Consider the following 9,979-nt stretch of genomic DNA (forward strand, 5'->3'; position numbering starts at 1 on the left):
CACTTCCGAACTGACCTGGAAAGGAGACACAGCTACGGCGGCTTCAATTACATTAATATGGAGTACCTGACTATTTTAAGAGCTATTTAGTCTTATATTTTGGGGCCAGGAATCACAAAGTTGCCACCCCTTCAGTAATTTAAATGCCCAAATAAAGAAGGAAATGTGATTTATTTATCTATTCTACATATTTATTATTGTTATTTTAACGTAATCCATTTTAATTGTTTATTAATAAATACTGAAATTTTATTTGGACTTTTGCAGATGTAAAGCTAAGTGAATTCAGGATTTAAGTCACAAAATTAAGGTAAGGTTCTTCTATAGACTATTTTTAGTGATAAAATCAAACGCTTCTAAATCAACTGAGACTGTATATATCTTTCAGTGAAGTCCCAAACTGGTAGCTTTATTGTCTGTGTCAACCTTGGAAGAGTCAGTCCAACAAAAAGGGTGATAGTAATTTGATTTTTAAATTGACTTCAGTTTTTCTTTATTATAATCTTAAATTCCTATTTCCCATCGTACTAGTATATCTGAGTTAAAACAAAATATAAGATGAATGGTGTTTGCATATAAACCATCCTTAAAATCTTTCAATTTTGCTTTTGTCACCCTTCAATTGTTATTATTTTTGTTTGGTGATAAGTTTTTTGTTTGTTTGCTAAGCTGATTGTTTGTCCCCCCCCCCCATTCCAAATTATTTGTATAAAACTGAATTATCTATCTTACCGGCTACAAATATTTTTTTTCATTTTTGAAAGTAGAGAATATTTTCAGAAGCATAGTAATAGTCTAAGTTAAGAAAAAAAAAACATGGTAAGAGGAGAATAACACCAAAAGGGAAGAGGAATAGTGATTTATATGGTTACACTATTAAATAACAGTAGCAACAACAACAATAATAGTGTTGTTAGGTACCATTTATGTAGCATTTATCATGAGCTCTATACTGTTCTAAGTGTTTCATGTACACTAACTCATGTAATCCTCACAACAGTGGGAAAAAAGTCCAAAAGTGGTTAAGTAATTTGCTAAAGGTCACAATGGAAAAGTCACAAAGGAAAAATGCAAAAGTCAAGTTTAAGCAGAAGATTTCTGTTTTTAATTCAAGAATGTTGTTAAGTGCAGCTACTTGAGGAATGCAGGAATGAAAATTCTAAAAATATTGAGATATCAGGGAAAAAAGAAAAAACTTACCTAATTTTCAGGGACCTGAATGCAAAAGAAAGATATCATGAGTTCCTAGAAATAAATCAAATTAGCCTGATTAGCCTGTCAATGAATTTTATGTTGAAAGACCAGACTTTTGAGGCTCAGTTCCAATCCCATGTTTGCTAGTTTCATTGGGCAAGTCATGTTACTTCTAGGCCTGGATATTTTGCACTCTAATAAAAGGGATTTGATAAATTTCTAAAGACCCTTCCCCCAGATCAAATAGATTACCTTTATTTAATACTATACCAGCCATGGATTTTTTTTGCTGAAAGAAGTTTTAAAAAGTGGGATCACCTAAGTATAATGCATTGGAAGGATACTGGAAGAATTCAGTGTCTCGAAGGGAAAGGCAAAGAACCAGGTGTGGTCCAGACTGGAACCTGGTGGCTAGCTTGCTTGCTTTATTTATTTATTTATTATTTTGGCTGCGTTGGGTCTTCGTTGCTGTGCACGGGGCTCCTCTTCGTTGCAGTGTGTGGGCTTCTCAGTGCGGTGGCTTCTCTTGTTGCAGAGCATGGGCTCTAGGTGCCCGGGCTTCAGTAGTTGTGCCTCGCAGGCTCTAGAGCACAGGCTCAGTAGTTATGGCGCACGGGCTTAGTTGCTCCGCGGCATGTGGGATCTTCCCGGACCAGGGATCGAACCCGTGTCCCCTGCATTGGCAGGCAGATTCTCAACCACTGTGCCACCAGGGAAGCCCCAGAACCTGGTAGCTTTAGAAGACCTTGATAATGTTTATGTGGCAATCCCACCATCCTTCACCACTAGAGCCAATAAATCCCAAAGATTTCTTAAAACTTTGTATCACAGACACTCTAGTTCTAAGAGAGAGTCAAATCGGCCATGGTTTTGTCCTGTGTCCAAATATTGGTGACACCAAAGCAGTAAGGGAGAAACATGTGGTGGGAGGAGCCTTACAAAGAAAAAAGGCAAGTTTACCCAATGGAATTTTTGTCTGCTATGGTTTAATAACTGGATACTCTAGGACTCCTGTACTAGAATTTTTTTTAATGTGGGGCTTTAATATATGACTCTTTCCCTTGAGATAATTAATAACTAAATTGGGACAAATATATTAGTAATGAAAAAATAAGATGTTAGAATTATTGTGCATTTCTTACCTCTACAGATTTATATAGGAGGGTTATACAACAGATGAACAATAGCTCTTAAAAATCTTCCCCTTCAAGTTTTAAGTCCAAGTACATAATTATTGATGTAAATGCCTAAGAATGTTTTTAATCTTAGAACTGACAAGCTGAACATAATTACTAATTTCTTCCCAGAATTTCTACCTTTGATAAACTTTCAGGTTTTTTTTCTCAATAGATAGATACCCAATTTAAACATTACAAAAAGAAAATATACTTTTAAAAACTGAAGAAAATATCTGAGTGGAAAAATGGCAACCCTTAATTGAGAATTTTTATATTATTACAAACTAAGTGAATGATTAACAATGCCAGAGAACAGAAGATTGTTTCATATGGCTCTCTGTTCAGTGCGGATTGTCAATGTGGGAGAAAATCCTTGTAAATCTTAGCATTGCTCCCACACAGCCACCTACACAGATGATCGCTTGACTTTCATGCTAACAATAGATGTGTTCGTAGAACTCTCACCATCTGCAAAATGAAGTGCACTTTAAAAAAAAGTTACTGCAGCAGACAGTAGTAATTGCTTATATGTTTTGATTAGCATTTTATATTTACATTTAAAAGGTATGAATTTAAGCAGTGATGTCTCCCAGTTTAAATAAGGTCAGTCGCTGTGATAGCTCCCAGATTAAATAAGGTCAGTCCTAGATAACAGATAAATTTGTTAGAAAACTTGATTTTGAATTAATTTCTACTGAAAATTTATCTATATCCAAGAATGCACAATAAAATGTGAATTAAATGAATTTTGATATACTCACTTCTCCTCCAATAATAATACTTAGAATCATGTACATTAGTTATAAAATTCTCTACAAAGTCTGTCACAGCTGTCCTAATTTTTTTTATAGAATTCCTTCACAGGCACATTTATTTGGGTTTCCCTGTTCTTAAATCTATTTTATTATCAGTGCAGGATGAGTATTGTGGAAAATAAGCTTTATCATTGGAAAATACACTCGTTGGCCTCTTTTCCCACATTGATTTTTTTGTCAAGGATGGAAGGGTCCATGATTCCATTACTGGGACTTAGTGGAGGGTTCTAAGGCAAAGTGTTAAAAAATGAATTATCTGGATTCTCCATAGGGAATAAAGTGGTTAAGGACTCATGTGTAGACCCTGCTCATGCTTGGAAGATTGGATGTGACAGAGAGGAGAACGGGCATGTGGCTGATGGAAGGTGGGATGAGTCCCATTTTTCTCAAATCAACACAAACAGGTACAATACCACTCTATTACTGGCAAGGCTCCCATGTGTTTCTAACCCATGTGTCTCTAACATTTGGCCTGAATAATCTTGTCCTTTCATGTAGATGATAGACACAGTCTACATGAGGTATGAGAGCTCCTGTAACCCCAAAATATCATCCTAAATAGCATTGCCTAAAATTCTGTGATGAAATGTTTGTTTCTTTATTATAAACATGGCCTTTTCCAAGCCTATTTTAATGCAGATTATTTTAGAAAGAGTGGTACATTAAAACAATAAAAACTTAGTATGATTTAGTTTTGTCTATTTTCCATTTTAAATAAATCACAGTTCTAGAAACTTAATATTAGAAGGACATTTAGGATTAGAAGGAAAATGAAACATCATCTAGTCCAAACAGTGCATTTTACAGATGATAAAATTGAGGCTCAGTTAAGACTCATACACCTAGTTAAGCACAAGTCCAGAGCTAATCCCTAAGACTTCTGACTCCGGCCCAGTGCTTTTTCCATTATACTGTCATAAAACGCTGAGAGAACAGTGGTCCCTTGGGGTGAGGAAGGGGTGCTGGAAAGGAATAGAAAGCAGGAGAAGAGTAGAGAAAAGTAAATATGCTGGTCCCGTGCAATTATTTTTCTAGGGTTGATCCACATAACAGAGTCATTAGCAGGATTGAATTTAATTAAATCAATGTTAGATATGTAGGTCAGTTAGCCCCACAAATCACTGGTACCTTTTGACTAAAGTTTAGCAATAGGAAAACGTCTCATATGTCAGGGCTGGGGAAATCTGCACTCACATCAGTCCCATCCAAAAAGCTATGAACCTAGAATAAGATAGGAGGAGTTGTTCAAATATCTTTTGTACTAGCCAGTTCTGCTACAAAAGCAAATTGCTTAGGATTGGGAAGTATATAAAAGGAAGATCATCTTTTCTAAGGTTGGAGGTATATTATTTCTCCTCTAAGTCAGAAAATAAATAAATAAAAAGACTTAGGCTCAAAGGTATACAATATAACCCCCAAAATTCAGTTCTTATAAGTACATAATTTATTCATTTCAAAAATATCTATATAGTAAGTTCAATGAATAAGAGTAGACAGAAAACTTGAAACATGCAATAACTAATCTGTATCATGTATTTGGCAAGTCAATACATTTGAAATGATAAAATATCTCTTTTTTTACTCATGTTTTATTATTCATGTTGTATTATTCTGTTAATTTTTATTCTAACACATGAGGTGGACCCATGTGATGTTAGGAAATTAATTTCATCTTCCTTGTATGTGATGAAAAATAAACTCATAAATTGAGTAAAACCAGTTAATGAAAACTGCATTGTGTATAGTGGATAATTAATAAAGATTTGTTAGGTAAAATGTTTCTTGAAAGCTGAAAGTAAATTTACTTCGTTTAGTTTTTTCATTTCCTAATTGAAAATCGTATCTCTCTTGGTTTTCTCTGCTTAGGAAATTGACATCTAATAAGGTAATGCAATTAGAATCAGAATAGCCTAGGATAAGACAACAACTTCAGAGTCTCAGTGGCCCAACTTTAGCCAGGAAGGAGTCATTAGAGTTTAAGGGGGAAGCTGAACTTATACTACACCCATCTCTCATGAGGCAGTGTGAGTCAGTGCCCCACTTTTGTCAGGGTGGTGTCAGTGGGGTCCAGTGAGAAACTGAACATACACGTCCACCCAGCCCTCATGCTACACATCAATGGGAGACTGTTGATGGGCACTTGGATTGCTTCCATAATTGGCTATTGTAAATAATGTTGCTATGAACATTGAGGTGCATGTATCTTTTTGAATTAGTGTTCTTGTTTTCTTTGGATGTATACCCAGCCTTGGAATTGCTGGATCATATGGTAGTTCTATTTTTAGTTTTTTGAGGAATCTCCATACTGTTTTCCATAGTGGGTGAACCAGTTTACATTCCCTCCAGTAGTGTGCTAGAGTTCACTTTTCTCCACATCCTCACCAACATTTGTTTTTAAGTTTAATTAGATCCTATTTGTTTATTTTTGCTTTCATTTCCTTTGCCTTAGAAGACAGATCAAAAAAAAATATTGCTACGATTTATGTCAGAGTGTTCTACTGATGTTCTCTTCTAGGAGCTTTATGGTTTCAGGTCTTACAATTAGGTCCTTAATCCATATTGAGTTTATTTTTGTTTATGGCATGAGAAAATGTTATAATCTCATTCTTTTACTTGTACCTGTCCAGTTTTTCCAGCACCGCTTATTGAAGAGACTGTCTTTTCTCCATTGTATATTCTTGCCTCCTTTGTTGAAGATTAATTGATCATAAACAGGTGGGCTTATTTCTGGGCTCTCTATACTGTTCCATTGATCTGTGTGTCTATTTTTGTGCCAGTATCATGATCTTTTGATTACTGTGGCTTTGTAGTATAACCTGAAGTCAGGAAGCACGATACCTCTGGCTTTGTTCTTTTTTCTTAAGATTGTTTTGGCAATTCGGGGTCTTTCATAGTTCCGTATAAATTTTAGGATTATTTGTTCTTGTTCTGTGAAAAATGTCATGCGTATTTTGATAGGGATTGCATTAAATCTGTAGATTGCTTTGGATAGTGTGGACATTTTAACAATATTCTTCCAATCCAAGAACATGGGATATCTTTCTGTTTTTTTGTATCATTTTTAAATTCTTTCATTAATGTTTTATAGTTTTCAGAGTATAGGTCTTTCACCTCCTTATTTAAGTTTATTCCTAGGTATTTTATTCCTTTTGATGTGATTGTAAATGGAATTATTTCCTTAATTTCTCTTTCTGATAGTTCATTATTAGTGTATGGAAAAGCAGCAGATTTGTGTATATTAATCTTGTATACTGCAACTTTTCTGAATCATTTATTCTAATAGTTTTTTGGTGGAGACTTTAAGGTTTTCTTTCTATAGTATCATGTCATCTGCCAGTAGTGATAGCTTTACTTCTTCCCTTCCATTTTGGATACCTTTTATTTCTTTTTCTTGTTTGATTGCTTTAGCTAGGACTTCCAGTAATATGTTAAATAGAAGTGGCAAGAGTAGGCATCCTTGTCTTGTTCCTGATTTTAGAGGAAAAGCTTTCACCTTTTCACTGTTGAGTATGATGTTAGCTGTGGGTTTGTCAAAAATGGTCTTTATCTTGAGATATGTTCCTTCTATACCCACCTTGATGAGAGTTTTTATCATGAATGTAAGTTGGATGTTGTCACATGCTTTTTCTGCATCCATTGAGATGATCATGTGATTTTTATCCCTTCTGTTAATGTGGTGTATCACATTGATTGATTTAGGAATATTGAACCATCCTTGTATCCCTGGAATAAATCCCACTTGATCATGGTGTGTGATCCTTTTTATATATTATTGGATTCTGTTTGCTAATATTTTGTTGAGGATTTTTACATCCACATTCATCAAAGATGTTGGCTTATAATTTTATTTTTTTGTAGTATCTGTCTGGGTTTGATATCAGAGTAATGATGGCCTTGTAGAATGAATATTGGAGTATTCCATCCTCTTCAGTTTTTTGGAATAGTTTGAGAAGGATAGGTATTAGCTATTCTTTATATGTTTGGTAGAATTCCCCTCTGAAGCCATACATTCCTGGACTTTTGTTTGCTGGGAGTTTTTTTTTAATTACAAATTCAATTTCACTACTAGTGATCAGTCTGTTCAGATTGTGTATTTCTTCGTGATTCAGTCTTGGAAGGTTGTATTTTTCTAGAAATTTGTCCCTTTCTTCTAGGTTATCCATTTCGTTGGCATATAACTGTTCATAGTTGATTAATTGTATCTCTGTGTTATCAGTTGTTATTTTTCCTCTTTCATTTCTTATTTTGTTTATAATAAGATAAGCTTTCTTCTTGATGAGTCTGGCTAAAGGTTTGTCAATTTTGCTTATCTTTTCAAAGAACCAGCTCTTGGTTTCATTGATTTCTTTTTCTTGTTTTTTTTTTTTTGGTCTCTATTTTCTTCCTTTCCTCTATGACCTTTATTATTTCCTTCCTTCTGCTGAATTAGGGCTTTCTTTGTTCTTCTTTTTCTAATTCCTTTAGATGGAAGGTTAGGTTGTTTATTTGAAATTTTACGTGTTTTTTGTTTTCTTCTTTCTACCCTTACTTTCTTATCATTTTCCTTCTGTCCAAAATGGCTTTGTCCCGTTTTCTATAACAATCAAACTCTCACTCACAGTTTTTTAGATAGTCATATGAATCTAGAGTTCCCTTAGTGTTTATTTTTACCCTCTGAGTTCTTTTATTTTTTCACTAATATGTACAGTACTTTTACATAATTGTTATTAATGTACACATTTCATTTTGTGTCCAGCTTTTGTTTAATTGAAATATAGTTGATTTATAATATTGTGTTAGTTTCAGGTGTACAGTAAAGTGATTCAGTTATATATGTATTTTCAGATTATTTTCAATTATACATATTTTTTCAGATTATTTTCCATTATAGGTTATTAAAAGATATTAAAAATATTATGCAGTAAATCCTTGTTGTTTATCTGTTTTATATATAGTAGTGTGTACCTGTTAATCCCCTACTTCTAATTTATCCTCCTCCCCCCTCCTTTCCCCTTTGGTAACCATAAGTTTTTTTTCTATGTGTGTGAGGCTGTTTCTGTTTTGTATATTGATTCATATGCATTATTTTTTAGAGTCCATATATAAGTGATATCATATAATAATTGTCTTTGTCTGACTTAACTTCGCTTAGTATGATAATCTCTAGGTCCATCCATGTTGCTGTTCTTTTTTCTGGCTGAGTAATATTCCCTTGTATACACGTACCACATCTTCTTTATCCATTCCTCTGTTGATGGACATTTAGGTTGCTTCCATGGCCTGGCTATTGTAAATAGTGCTGCAATGAACATTGGGGTGCATGTGTCTTTTTGAATTATGGTTTTCTCTGGGTGTATGCCCAGTAGTGGGATTGATGGGTCATATGGTAATTCTATTTTTAGTTTTTTAAGGAACCTCCATACTGTTCTCCATAGTGGCTGTATCAATTTACATTCCCACCAACAGTGCAAAAGGGTTCCCTTTTCTCCACACCCTCTCCAGCATTTATTGTTTGTAGATTTTGTGATGATGGCCATTCTGACTGGTATGCGGTGACACCTCACTGTAGTTTTGATTTGCATTTCTCTAATAATTAGTGATGTTTAGCAGCTTTTCATGTGCTTCTTGGCCATCTGTATGTCTTCTTTGGAGAAATGTCTATTTAGGTCTTCCACCAATTTTTTGATTGGGTTGTTTGGTTTTTTTGATATTGTGCTGCATGAGCTGTTTGTATATTTTGGAGATTAATCCTTTGTCCGTTGATTCGTTTGCAAATGTTTTCTCCCATTCTGAGGGTTGTATTTTCGTCTTGTTTATGGTTTCCTTTGCTGTGCAAAAGCTTTTAAGTTCCATTAGGTCCCATTTGTTTATTTTTGTTTTTATTTCCATTACTCTAGAAGGTGGGTCAAAAAAGATCTTGCTGTGATTTATGTCAACCAGTGTTCTTCCTTTGTTTTCCTCTAAGAGGTTTATAGTGTCTGGTCTTAAATTTAGGTCTAAAAATACGGAACGCTTCACGAATTTGTGTGTCATCCTTGCACAGAGGCCATGCTAATCTTCTCTGTATCATTCCAATTTTAGTATATGTGCTGCTGAAGCAAGCGCTAGTTGTAGACTTTTTCATGATAGCCAGTCTGTATGTCCAGCTTTTTAATTTTTTGCCTTAACATTATTTCATTTGCACATGAACCTTATCAATATAGCCCACATATGGCTCAGTATTCTCTTCTATTAATCTTATAGAACACTTCAGAAAGAGATTACATCATCAGAGTCAAGTACTGTCTTTTTGTAATACAGATATATATTCTAGACTAAGAGGTAATTTGCAGCCACTGGAAATGCTAAACAAAATAAATCATTAGGGACATAATTGATCAGGAATGTGACTACAGTTGTCAATTAGTCTGCAGGGTACTGGTTCCAGGACCCACTACAGATACCAAATCCCTGGATGCTCAAGTTCCATAGTCAGCCCTCTGTATCCATGGATTCCGCATCTGCCCAGGTGCAGAACCAGCAGATATGGAGGGCTGACTGTATTTACTGAAGAAAATCTGCATGTAATGGACCTGCACATTTCAAATCCATGTCATTCAATGGTCAACTGTATATGCTTAAACAACAGAATAGGTCTGTGAAATAAAAGGACTCTGTTACTTTGGGGCACTATACTGTGGTTTTTAAGTGTTATTTGACTAAATTAACAATTAACCTAGATGTTTTTCTACTGTGTAGATGCTACCTAATTCATGTACAGAGTTAAAGCCACAATCTTTTACAAATTGAGAAATTACATGTATAGAAAGAATA

The 9,979-nt window shown here is 34.6% G+C and overlaps 1 non-coding gene across 1 annotated transcript; it reads right to left on the reverse strand.

Annotated features, from left to right (window-relative positions):
* Positions 1-9,164: 9,164 nt before the first annotated feature.
* On the reverse strand, positions 9,165-9,271 carry LOC114237613 (U6 spliceosomal RNA). Its single transcript, XR_003623139.1, has one exon. It is a non-coding gene; the product is annotated as a U6 spliceosomal RNA (small nuclear RNA).
* Positions 9,272-9,979: the final 708 nt, after the last annotated feature.

Source organism: Balaenoptera acutorostrata, chromosome X, assembly GCF_949987535.1.
Source record: "Balaenoptera acutorostrata chromosome X, mBalAcu1.1, whole genome shotgun sequence".
Classification (NCBI taxonomy): domain Eukaryota; kingdom Metazoa; phylum Chordata; class Mammalia; order Artiodactyla; family Balaenopteridae; genus Balaenoptera; species Balaenoptera acutorostrata.